At 35.6% G+C, this 24,576-nt stretch overlaps 1 protein-coding gene across 2 annotated transcripts in view; it reads left to right on the top strand.

The window, feature by feature from the left end:
* Window positions 1-24,576, top strand: part of SYT1 (synaptotagmin 1) — a 537,233-nt gene that overhangs the window by 153,849 nt on the left and 358,808 nt on the right. The gene's annotated exons all lie outside the window — the stretch shown is intronic.

Raw genomic sequence — 24,576 nt, 5'->3', positions numbered from 1 at the left:
TGCTGGGTCTTCTAGACTAGTGGTTCTCAAATTTGGTCTGGGGACCCCTGCAGGCCCAAAGACCTAGTCTATGAGATCAAAACTATTTTTATACCTTTCCAATCTCATTGCCTAATGATTTTACAATGCTTTCCAGAGGTTATGTAATGTATAGCAACACAACAAATGGACTAAAGCAGCAGACATGAGACTTCAGCTACCTTCTATTAAGATAGAGATTTAAAAAGATTTGTAAATGTGTAAAACAATGACATTGCTTTCACTAATCTTTTTGTTTTGGAATATAGTTATTTTTTAAAACATGTTAACTATATTAACAAGTTATATTTTATTATTTTAATAAATTAATAAAATTTTACATTTCTTTTAATTTGTAATAGGTTATGTATATGCAGACGTAACACATATGCAACAGATCTCATGGAATCCTTGATAATTTTTTAGTATAAAGGAGTTCTGAGACTAAAAACATTTGAGAACCACTATGTTAGATGAAGCCTCCTCACTGAACAAAATAACCCAGGACCTGTCTTTCAAAGGACAAGAAAATCTATGTGTACATCAGTCTTAGTGCTAGAAATGACCTTTAGATAAAACTTTGCTGCCATGTTGTTTTTCACTTAACTTATCCTAGAAAGAAATCAGTAATTATTGTTCTTTTCTTAGAGGTCCTGAGTTATGAATTGTCACTATAATCAGATATTTAAATCTAACTCTTTTGACTTAGTTTTAGCAAAGGTCTCAAAGGCCAAGGAGGAAATGAGAGGTGATAAAACCTGCACATTCCAAAGTGAGGGGCGGTAATCTACATAAAACTTTCAAAGACAATTTTTAAAATTAGTTTGACAATACCTCTCTTACCTGGATGAAATAAAAGGGTCGAAGTAGGAGAAGCCAGGTTGTTGGAAACTGAATAATTTCTTTAAATATAGTTGTTAGTGTGCTGAGTCTTTATGGGGGCAGGAAAAACACAGCTTCCCTCTCGCCTGAAACCTAGAGAAAAGGGGCTTTAGAGAGACCATCTGAAGATCCTCACATGATGGAGTCTCTGTGGCCCTGCAGTTGATGCCTGGCCCACAGTAGGAAAAGCCAGAATGTAGGATATTGTGACTGGCTCAGGCCTCAGATGGAGGAACATGAAGAGGCTTCACTGAGAGCAGTCTGGACTCAGAAGTTGACAGGGCCGAGTATGGTGAGCATTTCCTCTGGGATCAGGTATTGAAGAAACAGCCTGGAGTTGTTGTTTTTAGTAATTTTAAAATGTTTCATTATTATATATTGTATAATTCATAGTAATACATTTATTATTACATAATTATGTTATTTCATTCCTACAGAAAAGTTACAAGACTACTGCTAAGAATTACCATACACTCTTTGCTAAGATTCAGCAATTATGTCTATGCTGGACCATTTGCTTTATCATACCCTTTCTTTATCAGTCTTTTTCCATGTGCGCGTGCGCACGCATGCACACACACACACACACACACACTTTATTTCTGAACCATTTGCCTGTAAGCTGAAGACATCATGCCTCTTTATCCCTAAATACTTTAATGTGTATTTCCTAAGAATAAGCACATTTTCATATATAACCACAGTGTAGTTATCAATATCAGGAAATTCCTCATTGTTATCATAGTATCACCTAATCTATAGCTGGAATTGTTTCAAATTTTTCCCAAGAAGGGCATCCTGACCCCACCTAGGGGTAGAAATGCTGACCTCCCAAGGGTTGAGAGAGGAAGTATGAAGGGGGAACAGATGGAAATGCATAGGTCTCTAAACCAGGCTTGAGTGACTGGCAAGGATTCTAGGAAATTGGGATTGGCGATAGAAAGGACTCATTCACTGAAGAACAATTCAAAGATTTATTTTCTGGGAAATGGGGTTGAAAGAGGTACCTAGCCGACCAGCAGCAAGGCAAATTTAAGCACAGATTGGAATGCACCTATCACAGGCTCCTGGTTGTGCTTTCTCTTTATTGTCAGAATTGATTGAGGAAACCAGGGCTATGCTTCTTCAACAGATAGAGATTGTTCATGCTCAGTGGCCAAGACTAGCTGCTGTATCAATATCCAAAGCCAGAATTTTGCTTAACAGTATGTATCTGTAACATATCTTTACCATTCTAGAGCTATAGAGACATTTATTCATTTAATTATCAAATATTAACTAAATGTATACGTTGTAAAGTCCTAGACTAGGAATACATTCCTGCAGTCTCAACATTCAGTCATTCATTCATTTATTCATTCAACAAATACTTTCTGAGAAGTACCATGTACCAGACTTTCTAGGTGCTAGGAAAATAGTATTTGACTAAAATGGTCAAGATTCGTGCTCGCCACGAAGTTAGTTAGTTACTTTCTAGGGTGCATTCTGTTGTCCTTGTTGAGCTTATTATCTCTGCAAGGGGGATGCTGCAAAGATGTTTTGTTATATCTATGCTATAGTTTTTATGCTGTAATGATTAAGAAAGAATTTGGATCAGAGAATGAAGCTAATGGAGAATTTAGTCCAGCTTTTTTCCCCTGTGATGATGTATTGTCCTCTTGAAGTCCTGCTGTTTCTTACATATTTTATTTTTTAATAGCTCCAGGATAATAACTACTTAACCCTGCATTTATTATGACTTTTTGACAGTCAATTGCAAAGCAGAATACACTTACTTATTTTTTATTTATTTATTTTTAATAAATTTATTTATTGATTTATTGATTGATTTATTTTTGGCTGCATTGGGTCCTCGTTGCTGCGCACGGGCTTTCTCTGGTTGCGGCGAGCAACAGCTACTCATCATTGCAGTGCGTGAGCTTCTCATTGTGGTGGCTTCTCTTGTTGTGGAGCACGGGCTCTAGGCACACGGGCTTCAGTAGTTGTGGTGCGTGGGCTCAGTAGTTGTGGCTCACAGGCTCTAGAGCACAGGCTCAGTAGTTGTAGCACACAGGCTTAGTTGCTCTGCGGCATGTGGGATCTTCCCAGACCAGGGCTCTTTTTTTTTTTTTTTTTAGTGGTGCAACAGACAGTGCCAAATTTATTTTGATTTTAAAGTAACATTTCAATTGTCATCTTTCTCTACGGATATACAGACACACACTGTAATGACTCGTTCAAAGTCTGGAAAATGAACCCGTGTCACCTGCATTGGTAGGCGGATTCCCAACCACTGCACCACCAGGGAAGCCCCAGAATACCCTTATTTAAAATATGCTTATGAGGGACCTGGCTCTGCCCCAGCAGCTGAGAGGAGCTGGGTCTCCTCAGGAGCCACTGGAGCCTTGGCTTCTGGAACACGCAGGGCCGAGGCCATGCTGACAGCCCCAGCTCTGGGGCGACAGGCATCAAGTCCACAGTAACGGAAGCCTGGTCTCCTCAGGACCTGCTGGGAGGTGGTGCCACTGAAGGAAAAGGGTCTTGGTGCTCCGGCCAGGCGTCAGGCCTGAGGCTCTGAGGTGGGAGAGCTGAGTTCAGGAATTGGTCCACCAGAGACCTCCTGGCTCCATGTAATACCAAATGGTGAAAGCTCTCCCAGAAATCTCCATCTCAATGCTAAGACCAAGCTCCACTCAACAACCAGCAAGCTACAGTGGTGGACACCCTATGCCAAACAACTAGCAAGACAGGAGCACAACCCCACCCATTAGCAGAGAAGCTGCCTAAAATCATAATAAGGTCACAGGTACCCCAAAACACACCACTGGACACGGTCCTGCCCACAAGAAAGACAAGATCCAGCCTCATCCACCAGAACACAGGCACTAGTACCCTCCACCAGGAAGCCTACACAACCCACTGAACCAACCTTAGCCACTGGGGACAGACACCAAAACCAATGGGAACTACGAACCTGTAGTCTGCAAAAAGGAGACCCCAAACACAGTAAGTTAAGTAAAATGAGAAGACAGAGAAACACACAGCAGATGAAGGAGCAAGGTAAAAACCCACCAGGCCAAACAAATGAAGAGGACATAAGCAGTCTACCTGAAAAAGAATTCAGAATAATGATAGTAAAGATGATCCAAAATCTTGGAAATAGAATGGAGAAAATACAAGAAACGTTTAACCAGTACCTAGAAGAACTAAAGAGCAAACAAACAATGATGAACAACAAAATAAATGAAATTAAAAATTCTCTAGAAGGAATCAATAGCAGAATAACTGAGGCAGAAGAATGGATAAGTGACCTGGAAGATAAAATAGTGGAAATAACTACTGTAGAGCAGAATAAAGAAAAAAGAATGAAAAGAATTGAGGACAGTCTTAGAGACCTCTGGGACAACATTGAACACACCAACATTCGAATTATAGGGGTCCCAGAAGAAGAATAGAAAAAGAAGGGGACTGAAAAAATATTTGAAGAGATTATAGTTGAAAACTTCCGTAATATGGGAAAGGAAATAGTTAATCAAGTCCAGGAAGAGCAGAGCGTGCCATACAGGATAAATTCAAGGAGAAACTCGCCAAGACACATATTAATCAAACTATCAAAATTTAAATACAAAGAAAAAATATTAAAAACAGCAAGGGAAAAACAACAAATAACATACAAGGGAATTCCCATAAGGTTAACAGCTGATCTTTTAGCAGAAACTCTGCAAGCCAGAAGGGAGTGGCAAGACATATTTAAAGTGATGAAAGGGAAAAACATACAACCAAGATTACTCTACCCAGCAAGGATCTCATTCAGATTCAATGGAGAAATTGAAACCTTTACAGACAAGCAAAAACTAAGAGAATTCAGCACCACCAAACCAGCTTTACAACAAATGCTAAAGGAACATCTCTAGGCAGGAAACAAAAGAGAAGGAAAAGACCTACAATAACAAACCCAAAACAACTAAGAAAATGGGAATAGGAACAAACATATCGATAATTACCTTAAATGTAAATGGATTAAATGCTCCCACCGAAACACATAGACTGGCTGAATGGATACAAAAACAAGACCTGTATACATGCTGTCTACAAGAGACCCACTTCAGGCCTAGGGACACATACAGACTGAAAGTGAGGGGATGGAAAAAGATATTCCATGCAAATGGAAATCAAAAGAAAGCTGGAGTGGCCATTCTCATATAAGACAAAATAGACTTTAAAATAAAGACTATTACAGACACAAAGAAGGACCCTACATAATGTTCAAGGCATCAATCCAAGAAGAAGATGTAACAATTGTAAATATTTATGCACTCAACATAGGAGCACTTCAATACATAAAGCAAATGCTAACAGCCATAAAAGGGGAAATCAACAGTAACACAATCATTGTAGGGGACTTTAACACCCCACTTTCACTAATGGACAGATCATCCAAAATGAAAATGAATAAGGAAACACAAGCTTTAAATGATACATTAAACAAGATGGACTTAATTGATATTTATAGGACATTCCATCCAAAAACAACAGAATACACTTTCTTCTCAAGTGCTCATGGAACGTTCTCTAACATAGATCATATCTTGGGTCATGAATCAAGTCTTGGTAAAATTAAGAAAATTGAAATTGTATCAAGTATCTTTTCCGACCACAATGCTATGAGACTAGATATTAATTACAGGAAAATATCTGTAAAAAATACAAACACATGGAGGCTAAACAATACACTACTAAATAACCAAGAGATCACTGAAGAAATCAAAGAGGAAATCAAAAAATACCTAGACACAAATGACAATGAAAACATGATGGCCCAAAACCTATGGGATGCAGCAAAAGCAGTTCTAAGAGGGAATTTTATAGCAATACAATCCTACCTCAAGAAACAAGAAACATCTCAGATAAACAACCTAACCTTACACCTCAAGCAATTAGAGAAAGAAGAACAAAAAAACCCCAAAGTTAGCAGGAGGAAAGAAATCATAAGGATCAGATCAGAAATAAATGAAAAAGAAATGAGGAAACAATAGCAAAGATCAATAAAACTAAAAGCTGGTTCTTTGAGAAGATAAACAAAATTGATAAACCACTAGCCAGACTCATCAAGAAAAAAACTGAGAAGACTCAAATCAATTGAATTTAAAATGAAAAAGGAGAAGTAACAACTGACACTGAAGAAATACAAAGGATCATGAGAGATTACTACAAACAACTATATGCCAATAAAATGGATAACCTGGAAGAAATGGACACATTCTTAGAAAAGCACAACCTTCCGAGACTGAACCAGGAAGAAATAGAAAACATAAACAGACCACTCACAAACACTGAAACTGAGACTGTGATTAAAAATCTTCCAACAAACAAAAGCCCAGGACCAGACGGCTTCACAGGTGAATTCTATCAAACATTTAGAGAAGAGCTAACACCTATCCTTCTCAAACTCTTCCAAAATACAGCAGAGGGAAGAACACTCCCAAACTCATTCTGCAAGGCCACCATCACGCTGATACCAAAACCAGACAAAGATGTCACAAAGAAAGAAAACTACAGGCCAATATCACTGATGAACATAGATGCAAAAATCCTCAACAAAATACTAGCAAACAGAATCCAACAGCACATTTAAAGGATCATACACCATGATCAAGTGGGGTTTATCCCAGGACTGCAAGGGTTCTTCAATATATGCAAATCAATCAATGTGGTACACCATATTAACAAATTGAAGGAGAAAAACCATATGATCATCTCAATAGACGCAGAAAAAGCTTTCGACAAAATTCAACACTCATTTATGATAAAAACCCTCCAGAAAGTAGGCATAGAGGGAACTTACCTCAACATAATAAAGGCCATATATGACAAACCCACAGCCAACATCGTTCTCAATGGTGAAAAACTGAAACCATTTCCACTAAGATCAGGCAAGACAAGGTTGACCACTCTCACCACAGTTATTCAACATAGGTTTTGAAGTTTTAGCCACAGCAATCAGAGAAGAAAAATAAATAAAAGGAATCCAAATCGGAAAAGAAGAAGTAGAGCTGTCACTCTTCACAGGTGACATGACACTATACAGAGAATCCTAAAGATGCTACCAGAAAACTACTAGAGCTAATCAATGAATCTGGTAAAGTAGCAGGATACAAAATTGATGCACAGAAATCTCTTGCATTCCTATACACTAATGATGAAAAATCTGAAAGAGAAATTAAGGAAACACATTGCAACAAAAAGAATAAAATATCTAGGACTAAATCTACCTAAGGAGACAAAAGACCTGTATGCACAAAACTATAAGACACTGTTGAAAGAAATTAAAGATGATACAAACAGATGGAGAGATATACCATGTTCTTGGATTGGAAGAATCAACATTGTGAAAATGCCTGTACTACCCAAAGCAATCTACAGATTCAGTGCAATCCCTATCAAACAACCAATGGCGTTTTTCACAGAACTAGAACAAAAAATTTCACAGTTTGTATGGAAACACAAAAGACCCCGAATAGCCAAAGCAATCTTGAGAAAGCAAGACGGAGTTGGAAGAATCAGGCTCTGGGCTTCAGACTATCAGACTATACTACAAAGCTACAGTAATCAAGAACATATTGGTACTGGCACAAAAACAGAAATATAGATCAATGGAACAGGATAGCAAACCCAGAGATAAACCCATGGACATATGGTCACCTTATTTTTGATAAAGGTGGCAAGAATATACAATGGAGAAAAGACAGCCTCTTCAATAAGTGGTGCTGGGAAAACTGGACAGCTACGTGTAAAAGAATGAAATTAGAACACTCCCCAACACCATACACAAAAATAAACTCAAAATGGATTAAAGACCTAAATGTAAGGCCAAACACTATCAAACTCTTAGAGGAAAACATAGGCAGAACACTCTATGGCATAAATCACAGCAAGATCTTTTTTGACCCACTTCCTAGAGAAATGGAAATAAAAACAAAAATAAACAAATGGGACCTAATGAAACTTAAAAGCTTTTGCACAGCAAAGGAAACCATAAACAAGACAAAAAGACAACCCTCAGAATATGAGAAAAAATTTGCAAATGAAGCATCTGACAAAGGATTAATCTCCAAAATTTACGAGCAGCTCATGAAGCTCAATATCAAAAAAACAAACAACCCAATCCAAAAATGGGCAGAAGACCTAAATAGACATTTCTCCAAATAAGATATACAGATTGCCAACAAACACATGAAAGGATGCTCAACATCACTAATCATTAGAGAACTGCAAATCAAAACTACAATGAGGTATCACCTCACCCCAGTCAGAATGGCCATCATCAAAAAATCTACAAACAATAAATGCTGGAGAGGGTGTGGAGAAAGGGGGACACTCTTGCGCTGTTGGTGGGAATGTAAACTGATACAGCCACTATGGAGAACAGGTTCCTTAAAAAATTAAAAATAGAACTACCATATGACCCAGCAATCCCACTACTGGGCATATACCCTGAGAAAACCATAATTCAAAAAGAGTCATGTACCAAAATACTCATTGCAGCTCTATTTACAATAGCCAGGACATGGAAGCAACCTAGGTGTCCATCGACAGATGAATGGATAAAGAAGATGTGGCACATATATACAATGGAATATTACTCAGCCATAAAAAGAAACGAAATTGAGTTATTTGTAGTGAGGTGCATGGACCTAGAGACTGTTCTACAGAGTGAAGTAAGTCAGGAAGAGAAAAATAAATACTGTATGCTAACACATATATATGGAATCCAAAAAAAAAGGTCCTGCAGAACCTAGGGGCAGGACAGGAATGAAGCCACAGATATAGAGAACGGACTTGAGGACACGGGGAGGGGGAAGGGTAAGCTGGGACAAAGTGAGAGAGTGGCATGGACTTATATATACTAACAAATGTAAAATAGATAGCTAGTGGAAAGCAGCGCATAGCAGAGGGAAATCAGCTCAGTGGTTTGTGACCACCTAGAGGGGTGGGATAGGGAGGGTGGGAGGGAGACGCAGAGGGAGGAGGTATGGGGATATATGTATATGTATAGCTGATTCACTTTGTTATAAAGCAGAAACTAACACACAATTGTAAAGCAATTATACTCCAATAAAGATGTTAAAATAAATAAATAAATAAAATATGCTTATGAAATATTTCTTCAGGCAGATAGAATTCATACATTCATAAGCTAAAGCCCACATGTATGCACATTAATTTATTTTTATGAATACCAAGTGTGAGTGTTGTTTTCTATCCAACGTTCTCTGTGTGGTTTTACCATTTAGGCAGCGCTGAATGTCTAGAAGTATTTTGACATGGTACACGTACTAAACACTCAAGCCTGAATTCAGAGTAATTTTCCCTTAAAATTACTTAGAGGCAAAAAAAAGAAAAATTATCTGAGCCATCATTACTCTTACTTCAATGTGAATCACGAGCCTCATCAGCATGATTCCATTTCCTCTAAGTTCACTCTAAAAACTCTTCAACTCAAAGCCAAAATATAATGATATTTGCTTGTTAAGCTTTATAGAAGCATTGGGAAGCCTGGAAATGCGGGTTAAATTATATTGAACCTTGGAGTTTCTAATATCCATTTTTAAAATCATTAGTAACTAAGTTTAATGGCTTGCTTTGGGATTGTCATTCTAGACTCAGATCTAGAGAGAAAAATCTGAAGTATACTTTGTGTATTATTTTACACTGTAAAATAAAAATGTAATTTGCTTTCTTGATCATATGTGTATGTGTGTATATATACACACATACACATTGACATAGACACATGCATATACACATATATATACAACATGCATATGACATAAGTGTATGTGCATCTATGTGTTTGTATGCATATATGTAATATACATGTATATACAGGCTGTTTTATTCTGACACGCATGCAATGTATACACATATATATGTTTATATACATTTGTGTGTGGAAGAGCTATTAAGCAGTAGAAAGTGATAAAGACTATCTGACTCTACATCTTTTTCCTTCTTTTTTTAAATGCCAAACATTGTACCTGTGTAAGTGACCTTTTGAGAAGGTTGGTAATATTGATGCATATGTACATTGTTGGAACTTGTATTGTGATATTGCTAAAGAGAAGTAGCTTATGTCTACATATGAGTGTGCAATTACTTCAAAATGAATCTTCCTTCTCAGTGCTAGATGTAAGCTACTGAAAATCGATATTAAAAAAGACCCTTGAAATATAAATGCTGCGGCATAATAATATTATAGTGAAGAATTATATTTTAAATCTTGATTTGTTAATTTTATGCATGCTTTATTTTAGTTTCTCTTTTCTTAAGGAAATATTACTATTCAAGCATGTAAAATTGCTTGCTTTTCTAATTCTAAGTTAACAGATTGGCTACAGCATTTATGCTTCTATTTGAACACTTTCAAGAAAGAAGAAAGTTATTAACCCATTCAGAATAGGAATTATGTCTGTTCTATAAACATATTTCAAGTACGCAGTTATTATTGTTTCCCGATCAAGGAGACTTTAGTGTCCCGGTTATAGAAATGAGGAAGATGAACACTCAGAGATACTTTCCTTCTGTGAGTGTTTAATGCATTTGTTTATTGATCACTGAGAAAAAAATTGCCCATTCTCATCCATTTAACGTGTTCTTTCCTGGTAAAGAAAATGCCATTCTGCAGTTAGGAAACAACAACAGGCCATTATTACATTAAAAAAACACTGTGCCTTTATTTTATTGGAATCACTTAGTTTATTTGCCTGATTATTTGTTTTCAGCTATTAGAATGTATTTAAAGCTGCTTGAAAACCCACACAGCACTGGACACTGATGTGTTCCTTTTACACCCTTTAGTAGACACCTTGAAATTCTCCACATAATTTGGAAAATTATTTGGAAAATGCTTTACTCTGCTGTGTTAAGGGAACTTAAGTTCTTGTTGTTTTGCTGTTTCTTGAGCACAGCCAACATTCCCTGCCTCAGACATGGCGCTTCCAATTCTCTCCACCCAGAAGGTTCTTACCTGGGTGCCCACACAGCTGTCTTCCTCACTTTAGTCTCTGTTCAAATATCTTTCCAGAGTGGCTTTCTGGAACCACCGTACCTAAAATAGCCTCTCCAGCCTGCTTTCTGCTTGATTCTTTTAAATCTTGCCTACCTATATTTTTCTTCATAGCCATTATTACTACCTGGAGTTATGGTGATTCACTTTCTTATTGATTCCATGAGGATAAGGATCTTATGTGCTATATTCACCTCTCTCAACAGTGCCTGTCATATTGGAGGTGCTCTCAATATTATATATTTTATATATATTTATACTTATATATGTATCAAACCCATGCTTAATGTAGAAAGCAAGTTGAAAACCAAAAGATTTAGGCAAGTAACAATCACACACACTTGAAGCCAATTTATGATTGAATAATACCATACCCTAAGTATCCGAAAAAATGAATTCCTTTTTTCCCACGAAGTAGGCAAACTAAAACATAATATACTCTAGTTATTTTAACTTGTAACAAAAGAATTGTTATTTAAAAGCATAAAAAAGAAGCTTTATTAAGATAAATTCTATTTGCAACAATTAATTTAAACGTATGGCATCACAAACCTTTATTATTTTGTAATTGCTTTAAATAAATAGAGACCAATTTAGCTATGGGATTTGCATTAACTACTGGCCGAGTTTTAATGGTCAGATTGCCTGTCTGTGGATGGCGAGATCTCCTTATACCTTCCCAGGCTATATTTATTTGAGTTTGCCCATTTCTTTGTATAGGCATAGTATGAATTGATAAAGATCTCTGTATTTGATCAGGATAAAAGAGCAAAAGAGGAATATTGAATATCACCAAATCCATAGGACGAGATTACTGCTTGCTTGTTCAAGTAATATTATAGAAATACATGGTTATTTTAATCATCTCAAAGATGTCTCCATGAATAATGTGTTAGAAAACTTCAGAAAAATAATGCATTGTTGGTTGACAAGCCACTTCAAATTTCCTTTCTGTGGAGTTATTTGTGTTCTATCATCCAGTCAGACCTTATCAGATATTTCTTTACTCCAATAGAAAAATACACTTTTCAACATAATCTTCTCATATTATTGTTGTCCTTCTGAGACTTTAAGTGTAAATTCTGTAATATAATACATGTTCCTGGCCAGCCTAATGCTTTAGAAGTTCAAAATCCAAAAACACATAAATAAACTAATATGGACAGAGCTAAACTAATATGGATAGAGCATGATGATTGGGTAATTCAGTGAAGATTTTATGCTTTTCCTTAAGTAAAAACTACACTTTACTGCTGACCTTGTCTCCAGAGCAACAGAGTAGTTGAAATGGGAATAAGAAATAGAAAATGCATGTGGGGTTCCTGCCATTCAGTGTGGAATAATAACAGTAATAGATTTTCTAAGAGCATTATTTCAAAGGGCTCTTTACGTTAACAATCATCACACAAATATTTTTTTTCCTATATTCAGTGGTTGGAACATTACTCTCTTACTCAGGAAGCTGTACAAGATATATTTGGCTTTGGAAGTCCTACATGGTAGTAGGATACTTTCTCCTTCCTAGGTAATTTCTACTAATGCAGATATCAATTATGCTTTCAGACTTTTCAATATCTTGCCCTGTGTGTTATGGGTAGTGCAGATTGGTTTTGTTTTATAGCCTTTGTTAATGCGTTTGCAGATTGCATTGAAAGAGTCTGAGAAAATTACTCCATACATCAGCATCAACAGTGCAAATTGTTTTCTTTTTTTTTTTTAAATCTACATACTGTGCTAGTGTACTACACTGTACAAATCAGTAAAAAAATAAATAAATAAATGATTAAAGTTTGTTCTGGAAAGTTTTAGGTCTGGAGCAAACGTACCTTTTGAATGCTTCTCAAAATTGAGCAAGAGAAAGGGAAGTAAATAAAAACGACTATGAAACCAAACATATATGCTGCTCTCTTCCTACCATCCAGATTCAGAAATACTTGTGACTTCTGACTTGGTGATTAATGTAACATCACTTGTGAAATCAATGAAAGTAAAATATTTTCCATACATGCATTGCTTTTCTCTAGCTAATGAACCTTAAATGAAGTTCTATTTATATAGATGTGCTAAGTGTGAACAGAGGAGGTTACTTGGTAATTGTAAGTTAATTAATTATAGCTGTAATAAATGCTTCTTTAAGAATTCCTATGGTAACATTTTGCAAGTAAAGATAATGTTATAGCCAACTGTGTTATCAAGATAATGCTCTTCTTTACTCAGCCATGTGTAGAAGAATAACCTTAACTGAATGTTGCAATGTTTCTAACCTGCATAGTATAAATTCTAATACATTTAAGTGCCATTGTGCTTAATTTTTATATCAGACTTGCTTCACTGTCTCCGTGTACTTTTCTTTTTCCCTCCTGGGTACAGATTGTCTATGCCACATAGAACAAATGATAGGACATTTTGTTAAATCAGGTAATGTCTTTCTCTTCCATGTGTCATGAATTTCAGTGTTACGAACACTTTCATGGAAGAAACAAAAACGTTGTACACTTTATAATACACTTTCAAAAACTGCCTAACAATACTTTGTTATATTTTACTCAAATATTTTTATAGCACAAAGTGAAATAAAGCATTACCTAATCAGAAGACTACTACCCAATTGCTTTGCTACATTGATCTTCTGAGAAACCTGCATTTGCTCCTTGTTGCCTTCTGTAATCTCATTCTAAGATTGTCTACAATATGGTCCAACCTACTTTTCCAGCCTTATTTCTCTCTCCTTGCATACACCTGGTTCTCCTGCCATACCAGCCTACTGTCTAGAAACCAAAGATGCCTAGTGCTTTTCCTCCTCCATCGCTTTGCTTCTCCATAACTGGTCCCTCTGAGATGCTTTGCCCTATCAAAACTCAAACAAAGAATAGATCTTCCATGTACCCTAAGCCATTAGGGCTTTTGCTACTCCTTTGGATTTTAGTTTATATACAAAGAGAACTCATTATAGTCTGCTCTGGGTAAGAGTTGTGAGTGGGTTCAACGCTCCCTCCCCCACCTTACCTTCTGGGTATAAATTTCTTGGGATTTCTCATTTTTGTATTCAGAACAGTGTTAGGCAGGTGCCTTGCCCACCAAAATATTCCATCAGCAAAATCCATTAAATGAAAATATATCATGAAGGGATTGCATCATTTGCTTTGGTGAGGCTTTCACAGAATGAAAGAAATAAGAATAGTTGTTTAAACAGTCTTATGTTTAAATTAAATGGAGGGGTAAAGTGATAGTGTCAGCTCAGAAGTACACCTACATTGTCCTTAAATAATGACTTGATTTAGGTGAAACAGGTCAGTTTCCTTCAGATGTGTATCATGTCTCCAATATTGTTGCTTCAATTCTTATCTGCAGCCTGCACTCACCTCCCATGATCACCATCTAGACTTTTGGAGCTATTGCTCATGTATATACACATACATACATATATGTATATATGTATGTATCCTTATTTATATTTTCTTTATTCCAGAAAGAATAAAACATTTGTATTTAATAACAGAATAAATGCTCATCCAATTTTAAGGATTGATTTACATAAATGACACCTACTAAATAAATCCTTGATAAAAGAGAGATGAATTCAAATAATCTCAAAATAGTATCATTTGCAATGAATTTAACTATGAATGCCACAATTATTTGATTCCTCCCATGTTAAAAGTCTATTTTAAAAGTCGCTAAAAACATTTTCTTGACCTAGAGAGCTTGTAAATTTTATTATATACCTCCTGCAAATACTTCTGATCATCAATTTTAAATAATAATATTAAATTTGAGGTTGTGGTACACTGTGCCCGATGTGTTGATTGGGTCTTCTATGTTAACTTCTTTTCTTGGCATTTGCTTCTTTTCAATAAAGGAGCATGAAAACCGTCCAACATAGAAACGGCCTCTTAGGACCATGAATAATCTGGTATAGCTTATCAAAACAATGCAGAATTTTATATTTTAGGCTTGAATGTCCCTAATTCACCAAGACAGTCACCTCTCACCCCTTGTTAAGGTGATGATCCATGTTAGTTCCCTATCATGTAACTTTTATATTAGACACATCACAGAACTAACCTGGCTTTTTCTTGTAGAACCTAAAAGAAAAGTGAACAAGTACACAGATAATGGGCAAAAGAATAAGGTTTGAGAGGTAGTAGTTTTCTACCTGGGAGAGAGAGAATGTGGAATAGTATAGAATAAGATATAATATTCTCTGCTTGAAATGTCTGGAGTTTATGATACAACCGCACCATCAAATTGGTAAACTAGACTTTTAGTGAGAGGGTACTGCATAGAGAAGGGAGACTGATTGGGTTCTTCAAGTGTTTAGTTCAACAGACATTTATTTAGAACCTCATATATGCCAGGCAATGTACTAGGTGCTTCCTAGTACATTGTCATGGAGTTAAACAACCCCAAAAACTTTAACATGATGTACTAAGTGCTATGATACAGATATGAATTGGCATTCTATTGGACAGAGACCTTTTCTTCTACTTCATTTTGTTCCACACAACTCCTGGAATGGTACTACAGAAACACAAGGACATTTGTTGAGATTTGCCTGATTAGAGAGATGGAACTGTGACTTGACTTGGGGCCACCTCCAGTATACGGACAGTAAGACTGATTTGTATTCAATTTGGAAAAGGTCTGTGCTTCCCATCAACCTCTGCCAACCAAGTTTACTATTCTTAATATAATTAGCATTTAAATGATTTCATTATGTTGACATTTTAGTCCGTGTTATGATTGCTAGTAAAATTAGAAATCCACATGTGGTAGATGATACTACATAGACTTCATTGAAGTCTGTTAAAGTGAATTATTACATGATTAGTTTCTGAGTCTCCCCTATATCAAAGAGATGGAAGTGATGATAATAAAATCAGTTTCTTTTCAAAAATGACATGACCTTAAACTATAACTGAAGAGGAAATTACAATGCTAGGGAATTCTATGGCAAAAACCAGAACACCACTGAGAAACATAGTAAAAATTCACTTGCTGTAATATGTAATTCCAAAAGAATTTTTATGTTAAATTGAAGGTTGTTCTCTTCAGCTGAGTTTTCTATCAGTGGGCCCAAAACTCAGGCCCTTATAATCCCTGCCTAGAATCCTACCTCCAAGGGAATTTCCCTGTTCTAAGGACTTAGTTCTAAGGAATTAATCTTGATCGTATTCCTTTTGTCAGTGAAAATTAGTTGCCATTCACATTAGACCCCTAAAGGATCAAAGAATAGAAGCTGAGAAACCAGCTCACCCATGTTATTGCCTCACTGGATCTGTTGTTATTCCATTCATTATATCATTTCATGGGTGAAATGAAAGTCTTTTTTCAAACCCAAGTAAAATAGTGTCAAATTTTTAAGTAAAATTTTATTGAACTCTCCTCCAAATTTCTAATGCTAGATCACTCAACTGCTTTCTCTAGTGAAAAATTTAGTGTGACTTAACTATACATTCCCCATGTAACTTGTTGGACATTCTTCATTTCTCTCAAATATATTTAGGTTTTTAAAACATCTTTGAGTTCTTGGAGTAAATCATTAATTCAAAATTTTATAGGATTGCATTTATGGTTATTTTAAGAAAAATAATTTTATCAGAATCAAGTGGTTTGTTCTTATAGCAAGTGTCTTATTTCGTTTCTTCTGCCCTTTGGTCTTTTCTATTTATCAATTTGTTTTCATCCACTGATGGGGGATGTTGAGTCTGGTGTTTGGAAACTGACTTCATGTGCATTCACTTTTGGAGTGGAAATCCCATTCTATTCTTTGAAATGCTTACCATTTCCAATACCCACACATCTAATTCTAAGAACTAGTTTTTAAAATGTGTTTTCTCCAAGTAAAGTTTTTTGGTTTTGGTTTTTTTGTTTGTTTGTTTGCTTTTTGTTTTGTTTTGTTTTTTAATTTCTAAACCTCTTAGAATTAAATAAGCATTGTCCATTTAAAGAGTTGAGAGTTTGGCTGTTTGAGTTAACACAAACTTTTGTGTTTTGGGGTCATCACATAACATCTTTTAGCCATCCCCCTGGTATTTATTTAGCTCTTAACTTAGATATTCACTCAAATTTGGTTGACTCTAGTTAGAAAATGTATCTCTAGACATCCATGACCATGCAACTTTTACTTCCTGCCTAATCCGATGTGAAATATGTAGATGTTTGTAGGACAAATGTTTTATGCGTCTCATAAATATATCCTTGAAGGTAATCCCACAATAGTAAATCCTCATATGTAGATGAAACTATTATGTTGATTTAGAAATCTTTTGTTTAATGTAGGAATAATGCGATTCAGGTAAAAGTTCCAGGAGTAGTAATGAATTTACAAAGGTTACATGCTGAACATTCCTTGAAAAGACTTCTACTTTTAAGGCTTTTTACGCTGCAGAGATTAGATATATTCAATTACTTTTAGAAATCAAAGATACCTCAATAAATCAAGTAATCTAGTCTTTTTCCTTAGGGTAGGTATTGTGTTACCCCATCTTACAGATGAAGCAATTAAGATGCAGAAAGCATGTGAATTGCTTCAGGTGATACACACTGAATAAGTAGAAGAGGAATGTCTAGAAAATAGGCTTTTTACCTTCTCAAAGTCCATTCCAACACTACAGAGACTTTGTTGCAAAAGAAAAATGGGATTCAGATAGAGAGCTAAATGTAGATACTAACTCTTACCACTTACTAATTCCAAAGAAGTTGTGACCTGAGTTTGCTCCTAGGCAGAGATTTAACACCTACTTCACCATGTCCTTGTGAAGATGAATGTGATAAATATATGCAGTTTGCTGAGTGCAGCTAATTAAATAGCAGTTATACTTACTTTTTTTAAATCATGCTGCTTCTCCAAAAATAAGCATATAAACCCCGACAATGAATCTTTGAAGAGGGCAGTTTTCATGTGAATATAAAGGCCCAGGATACTATAAGCAAATTTCTGTTGATGTTTTTTAATGTACCAGTAAGAAAGAGATAAAGAAGACAATGTCTTGAGAACTAGTTTAATGTGAGAAATCACTTATTTTCTATTTTATCTCTACAATTTTTCCCCAATTAAATAGAAGTGACTGAAGACCACTTCTTCTAGGCTATGGTTTTGTCACAGCTGGCCCTGAACTTCCAGCTTGGTACTTTCCCATGGTGCTGAACTAAACTCCAAACACAACAGAATTTGAGCCAATTAGCATAGACCTGTAAAGATTTCATGCCGTATCCCAACATCACGCTTATTTGGTCATTGAACTTTGTTGGGCTTGAATTTGCAGCAAATCCAGGTTTAAATGTCATTTTCTCTCCTTCAGTCTTAAATCTGTATACAGAATTGATGCCCCACTCCCCCTACCCAACCTCAAAAAAATTGGGAAAGTTGAGTTAACTTATTTTCATTGCTTGTCACTTCATCGTGTCTTATTAGGACAGGTGCGGTTTTTATAGCTACCTTGGAGCCCTTTGCAAAGATATTTGGTTGGCTTCTCCTTTTCCAGCAATTATGTCAGCATCTATGTTATGTAAATATTCTCCACAGTCTCTAATTGTTGCAGCACCAGAATCTGTAGAGAAATCAAAACCCTTTGAAAATAGTCCAGTTCGTTTGTGTTATCTTTCCCTTGTGCCTTCCTCCTCTTTTGTACCCCTGGCTGCCCACAGAGACACTAATTCTGCCATCATCAGCGACCCTCCAGCTTTCTCATAGTGGTATCACCATCAGTGGTCTTGATTTGAACACAGAACCATAAGAAACATTCTGCTCTCTTCTGACAAAGCTGGGAAAGTGGCCCCTCTCACCTCTCCGATAGATCAGACTGGATTGGCAAACTAATTTCAAGTCATAGATTCAGGTGCCTTTCAGGCTATTTGACCAGGTCTTTCTAGTTAAATAACAGTATACCTTTCATCCCCCTATAATAGGTCCTTGGCCTTTCTTCCCAAAAATGCCGAGAGGAATAGGTGCTGATAAGAAAGCAAGGTAGGGGATCCACAGAAGTCCCAGGATCACCAACCATGGTTAATGGCCAAGAAGTCATTTTTTGGTATCTGCCAATCAGTATTCCAGTATATTTTCTGAGCTCAAAATATACTCTGCCCATCTCCATCAACAGATGAGTGTTTACCATGCATTTACTCATTTTAAGTACCACCTTATTGTAGGGAAACACAAATGCATAGCACATGCCTCCTCTAGTAGTCAACTCAAAATCAGCATAGATGGGACTGGGGAAAGTAATGAGTAAGGACTAAATTATGTGTTACTGAATGTAAGTGCTCCACAAGCTTGTAGGAAAGAAAACATGAGGAAGCTAGTGGGGTTTTTTTTCAATTTGTTTTATTGAAGTATAGTTGATTTACAATGTTGTGTTAGTACAGTAAAGTGATTCAGTTATACATAAATATAATTGTTTGCATTTGTTAATCCCAAACTCCCAATCCATCCCTCCCTTACCACCCTCCCCCTTGGCAACCACAAGTCTGTTCTCTATGTCTGTGAGTCTGTTTCTTTTTCATAGATAGGTTCATTTGTGTCATATTTCAGATTCCACATATAAATGATGTCATATGGTATTTGTCTTTCTCTGTCTGACTTACTTCACTTAGTATGATCATCTCTAGGTCCATGCATGTTGCCGCATTATTTCATTCTTTTTTACAGCTGAGTAGTATTCCATTGTGTGTGTGTTTGTGTGTGTGTGTGTGTGTGTGTGTGTGTATCTATCTATCACATCTTCTTTATCCATTCATCTATTGCTGGACATTTAGGTTGTTTCCATGTCTTGGCTATTGTAAAGAGTAGGAAGCCAGTGTTGGTCATCAAAGGCATCATGGAGGTATCTGCAACTGTGCCTGGTGGGTCTTGAATTAAATAGCTCTTCATGGAATTAAATATAGATCCTAAGACTTTCTTCAGGACTTTCTTTCAGGTCAGTAAGATGGACAGTAACAATTCTATGACCATGTAGTAACAATATTTCTATAAACTCCTGCCATTTCATGGCTTCTTTTGAACACTTTCCACTTCTATTCACTTGGGAACTCTAGATGTGGAAGCAGTGAGTGTGTAGTGTCACAATAATAATAAAAAGAACAGATAAAGATTTCTACATCTGCATGCTTCTATCAGTAGTATATGTAAATGTCACTTCACACATGCCAAAGCCATAAAGCACATTTTGCATTCTCTCTTCTATATTAAAGTCTCTTTCGATGGAATTTATTTCCCATTACTTGAATCAATGCATTGCTCTTTTATTCATCTTTTCTTTTCCACCCTCCATTTGTTTTCATTTAAAACTCATATCTGGCTATTCTCTTCTACAAAAATGTTCACAGTTACCCATTTTAATAAACAGAACCACATACAGAAATATTTAGAAATGGAAGGCACCTTAGAGAATCACCTTTTTCCACACTCATGGCTGATGAAATTGAGGTTAAAATAGATTAAGGGGTTTGCCTAAAGTCACACGCTAGATAAGACAGAGGCAGACTAGGATTATGACACTTAATTTTACTTTTATCAATATTCAATATTATTCATTCAACAAACATTTATTTGTGTGATAGGAACAATTCTAGGAGCTGAAGGCCAACAGAGGCTCCCCTAGGCATAATTCTGGTCCTGTGACTCATGTTTCTTCAGGTTTCTTCTCCCTTTGCTGTGCTCACTGTGGCTTTCTGCTATACCTTTTTAAAAAATTGTTTTATTTCTTCATGTATTGATAGTGTCCTTATCTTCACTCAGTCCCAATTAACTTTCCCAAGCTTTTCATTTAATTAATTCCCATCCTCCTTTTCAAGGTACAAACTTGCTCTCTCCTGGCTCAGTGCCATTCTGCCTCATTATCAGGCCCCCATTCTAAAATAATTATTTTGAGTATAATGAAAATGTTAAACATGGTTGAACCCAGTATGTGATTTGTTATAACTCTGACTGTCAACAGATGTTTTATAGTATGTTTTGACTTGTATAATAAAGTGTCACATCAAAAAAATGAGCAAACCCTTCATCCTTCCCCCCACCCACCCATTTCATTCTTTGTTGGTAAATATTTGCTTCTATCGTAATGAGGACAGGCTTGTTAGACTTAAGCCTCTTAAGTGACTGTGAATGGTTAGATACAAAACATAGAAAATGTTCTTTCGTCTAATATGAGGTACAATCTTTTGGCCTTCTACCTTCCTTTAAAGGAAAGTCCATATTCTGTGTTATTGCCTTATTTACTGTTCCTACCAGCAACTATAGTGATTGCATTTAGGTACAGAACATTTGTTTGTTTACTCTATTACTTGATGGAATATTTTTCTTTTATCACCTAATATTCTCTAATAGTTACCCAGATAAATGTCATTGTCTTATCTTTTGTAGCTATAGACAGAATAAAACCATCTTGTGCTTAATGATCAAAATAAGAATAGCCACAGTTCGGTGTAATGTTTTGTAGAGATACTGAAAAATGGCGTTTTATATTTATTTAATTTTTTTAAAAGATAGTTTTAGGTTTTCTTTTTTTGGTTATGTTTGTTTTGCTATTTCAAACTCTCATAAAGCATTGCAAGAATAGGACAGGAAGTTCTCATATTCCCTTTACCTTGATTAACCAACTGTTTACATTTTATCCTATATATCAGTTTCTCTTTCTCATAAAAAATGATATACATATATATACATATATATTCTTCATATTATATATGTTACATATGTGTGTGTATATATACAGTTCATAAACCATTTGAGAATAAGTTGGAAACATGGTGTGACTTATCCTAAATACTTTAGCATATATATCAGTGTATTTCCTGAGTACAGGACATTCTCTTACATTACAGAGAACAAGAATCAAACACAGGCAATTTATCGTTGATGTAATACCATCATCTAATGCATAGTCCACATTCAAATTTCATCCACTGTCACAATAATGTTCTTAATGGCTAATTGTTTTTTCCCATTGGTCCAGGATCTAATCTAGAATCATGTAAGCCATTTAATTGTCATGCTGTGCTTTACTTTTTTGTTTAAAAGCTTGCATTCAGTCACTAATGACCTGGATAGTGTCTCTTTTTAAAGTAGTTGCTGCTTGCTGACTACTGTTCCAAGAATAGGAATTTAAGCCAAAAGCTGTCTAACAAAATCCCTTAGGAATAATGTTATCTGTGCCGAGGAAACGGCACAACAACTTTGAAACCCTGTCGTGACGACAAGTTTTGGCATTTCAGTAGGAGACAGTAAAGAGAACTCTGAGTTTAGCAACATTTTGCAGTTCTGAAATTTAAAACTTGGAATAGAGATTCTGTTGCCATTCCAGTCAAGGGATAATGTTTACCAGTAGCCATGTTGCACAGATTCACAGTGCAGACTTTAAATCCAACCCTAAATAAATATTTAGCTCAATGCTGTGTTAGTGAATGCTCAGTTAAAATCAATGTCTTCATCAAAATGAAATACTGGAGATATTTTTTAAAGTTTGGATGTAAATATTAGTTATTTGTCATTTTTTAATCTAAGTCCCCTTTCTTAAAAAGCTGTGCATTTTTAAATGTCTAGCATTAAAATGAATATAAGTAGTTCCCTCCCCCCCAAAAAAAACAAGAAACACTGATCTGTAGTATTTATGATGCCTAAAGCATGCAGTGTTTTGCTTAGTTCTGTAAATAGAATTATGATTAGGGCTACAAGGCTTCCACAGCAATTTCTAGCCACTGTTGAGCAATAGTGATACCTAAGTCTCAGACAATTTTCTTCTTTCTCCATGTCAGGCTTGCTTCTAAAACTAGATTAAAAGAACATGAAAGAGCCATCAGTTTTACTGACTATGAATACATATCATGTATTGTGAAAATTATATGAACCTACCTACCTAAACAGATTCATTTTGGTTTTTTTTTTAAGTATTGTAAAAACAGGCAAAAGTACCAAGTACGAGGAAACTGAGTCAGACCTACTGATAGCAATTACACTACTGAAAAACCAGATGGTTGACGGGAGGTGCAGAATCATCCCGTGTTATTTTCACGTTTTCCCTCTAAAAGAGAGAGAGATGTTTATACATGCAAGAGACAAATTAGCTACCAGAAAAATACTATGCACATCCATATTCAGCACGTAGATTAAAAATAAAATAGTTGTTTGTTCCCTACAGTAGAACAGGCGCTTGCCCATTCATCCTTGTGATAGATATGCATGCAAAACCAAAATGAAACCAAATCCCTGCAGATGGCTCATAAGTCACAAAAACTTTAATCCTTTCATTGCATCCCTTTGGGAAGCCTGTCTCTTGGTTAGTAATAACATGCAATATGTATAACGTCAAATATTCTCTTAGTTTTTTAGTAGAAAGACTTCATTTTTTCTAACAGATTTTTGTCCCTGTATTTCATATAGAGAGCTTTATGCCACTCTGTTACCTTAACATGTACGTCCATAGAATTCTGTTGTAGCTTTTGTTTTAATAAGAAAAGTGTCAGTAAGCAGAAACTATGTATGGAAATCTTATCTAAAATTGATTGTGGCTCAGAGTCATATTTTAAGAGGCAGGCAGGTAAATCTAAGGTGCATTTTTACATTGCTCTTTCTAGTGGATTTTGCTAGAAAACAGTTGAGTTTCAAGCAGGACTAAAATGAAAGGAGACCTTGGAGTCTTAACCATTGAACAGATGCAGTAAATGCAGCTTTGGAAATATAGCTGTCACTTCACATCTTTTCCACTGAGTACCTATGTAAGCCAATCACCAGAGCTGCTGTCATTATAATATTTTTGTACTTTTGTTGAAAATAGACGCTGTGAGAACTCTATAAACAGAGTAACGTGCCTATTATCAACCTATTTTTAAATACTTCTTTCCTTCTTGATTTTCATTCCATTTAAATTTTTTGATGACCAAAACTGATGAGAACTTATAATAAAAAGGTACTTGTCTCTAGCACTGTGAAATTGTTCATTTGTGAGTTGCTAACTTATCAAACCAAATCAGAAATTCTTGATATCTTTATAACATTAAAGCAGTTCCTGATATTGACTCTTGGGAAGGATTTAATTTTCTTATTCTTTAAACTGACAGTTGTACTGCTCTCTGCGATGCTGTGAGATTATTTTTCTCTTTATCCCTGATGGGATTTTATATATATGTGTGCATATATTATATATATAGTATATAGGTGTATAAATGTATGTGTATGTACTTATACACATAAACACACACACTAGAATAGTTTTAGGTTATATCCGAACCTTGATATGGCTCCGAAAATAGGCAAATAGGTAGAATATATTGAAGTGCTCAATATAGCAACAGGCATTTAATTGACTAATAATTGTATGATTCCTTTTTAATGAATAAAATAATGCAATATTCTCTAACAATGTCTGCCTAACTTAGTAGAATTTCAGTTTTCAAATGGAAAAACTATAATGTAGGGAGCATAATGAACGTCCACAAAATCAGTGTATAAACTATGCACAGAACCTTGATCTCTAAATCTTCAACTTTAAAATCCCTATCTATCTATCTTATACTATATCTACTAAATATATATATGATATTGTATTGTATTTGGATGTATATAGTGCAAGATGTTTAAGTAGAAATATTAAATAATAAAATGAATCAGTTATAATTCATGACAATATGAAATG

Source organism: Balaenoptera acutorostrata, chromosome 11 (assembly GCF_949987535.1).
Source record: "Balaenoptera acutorostrata chromosome 11, mBalAcu1.1, whole genome shotgun sequence".
NCBI lineage: Eukaryota > Metazoa > Chordata > Mammalia > Artiodactyla > Balaenopteridae > Balaenoptera > Balaenoptera acutorostrata.
This window is presented reverse-complemented; position numbering and strand designations above follow the sequence as displayed.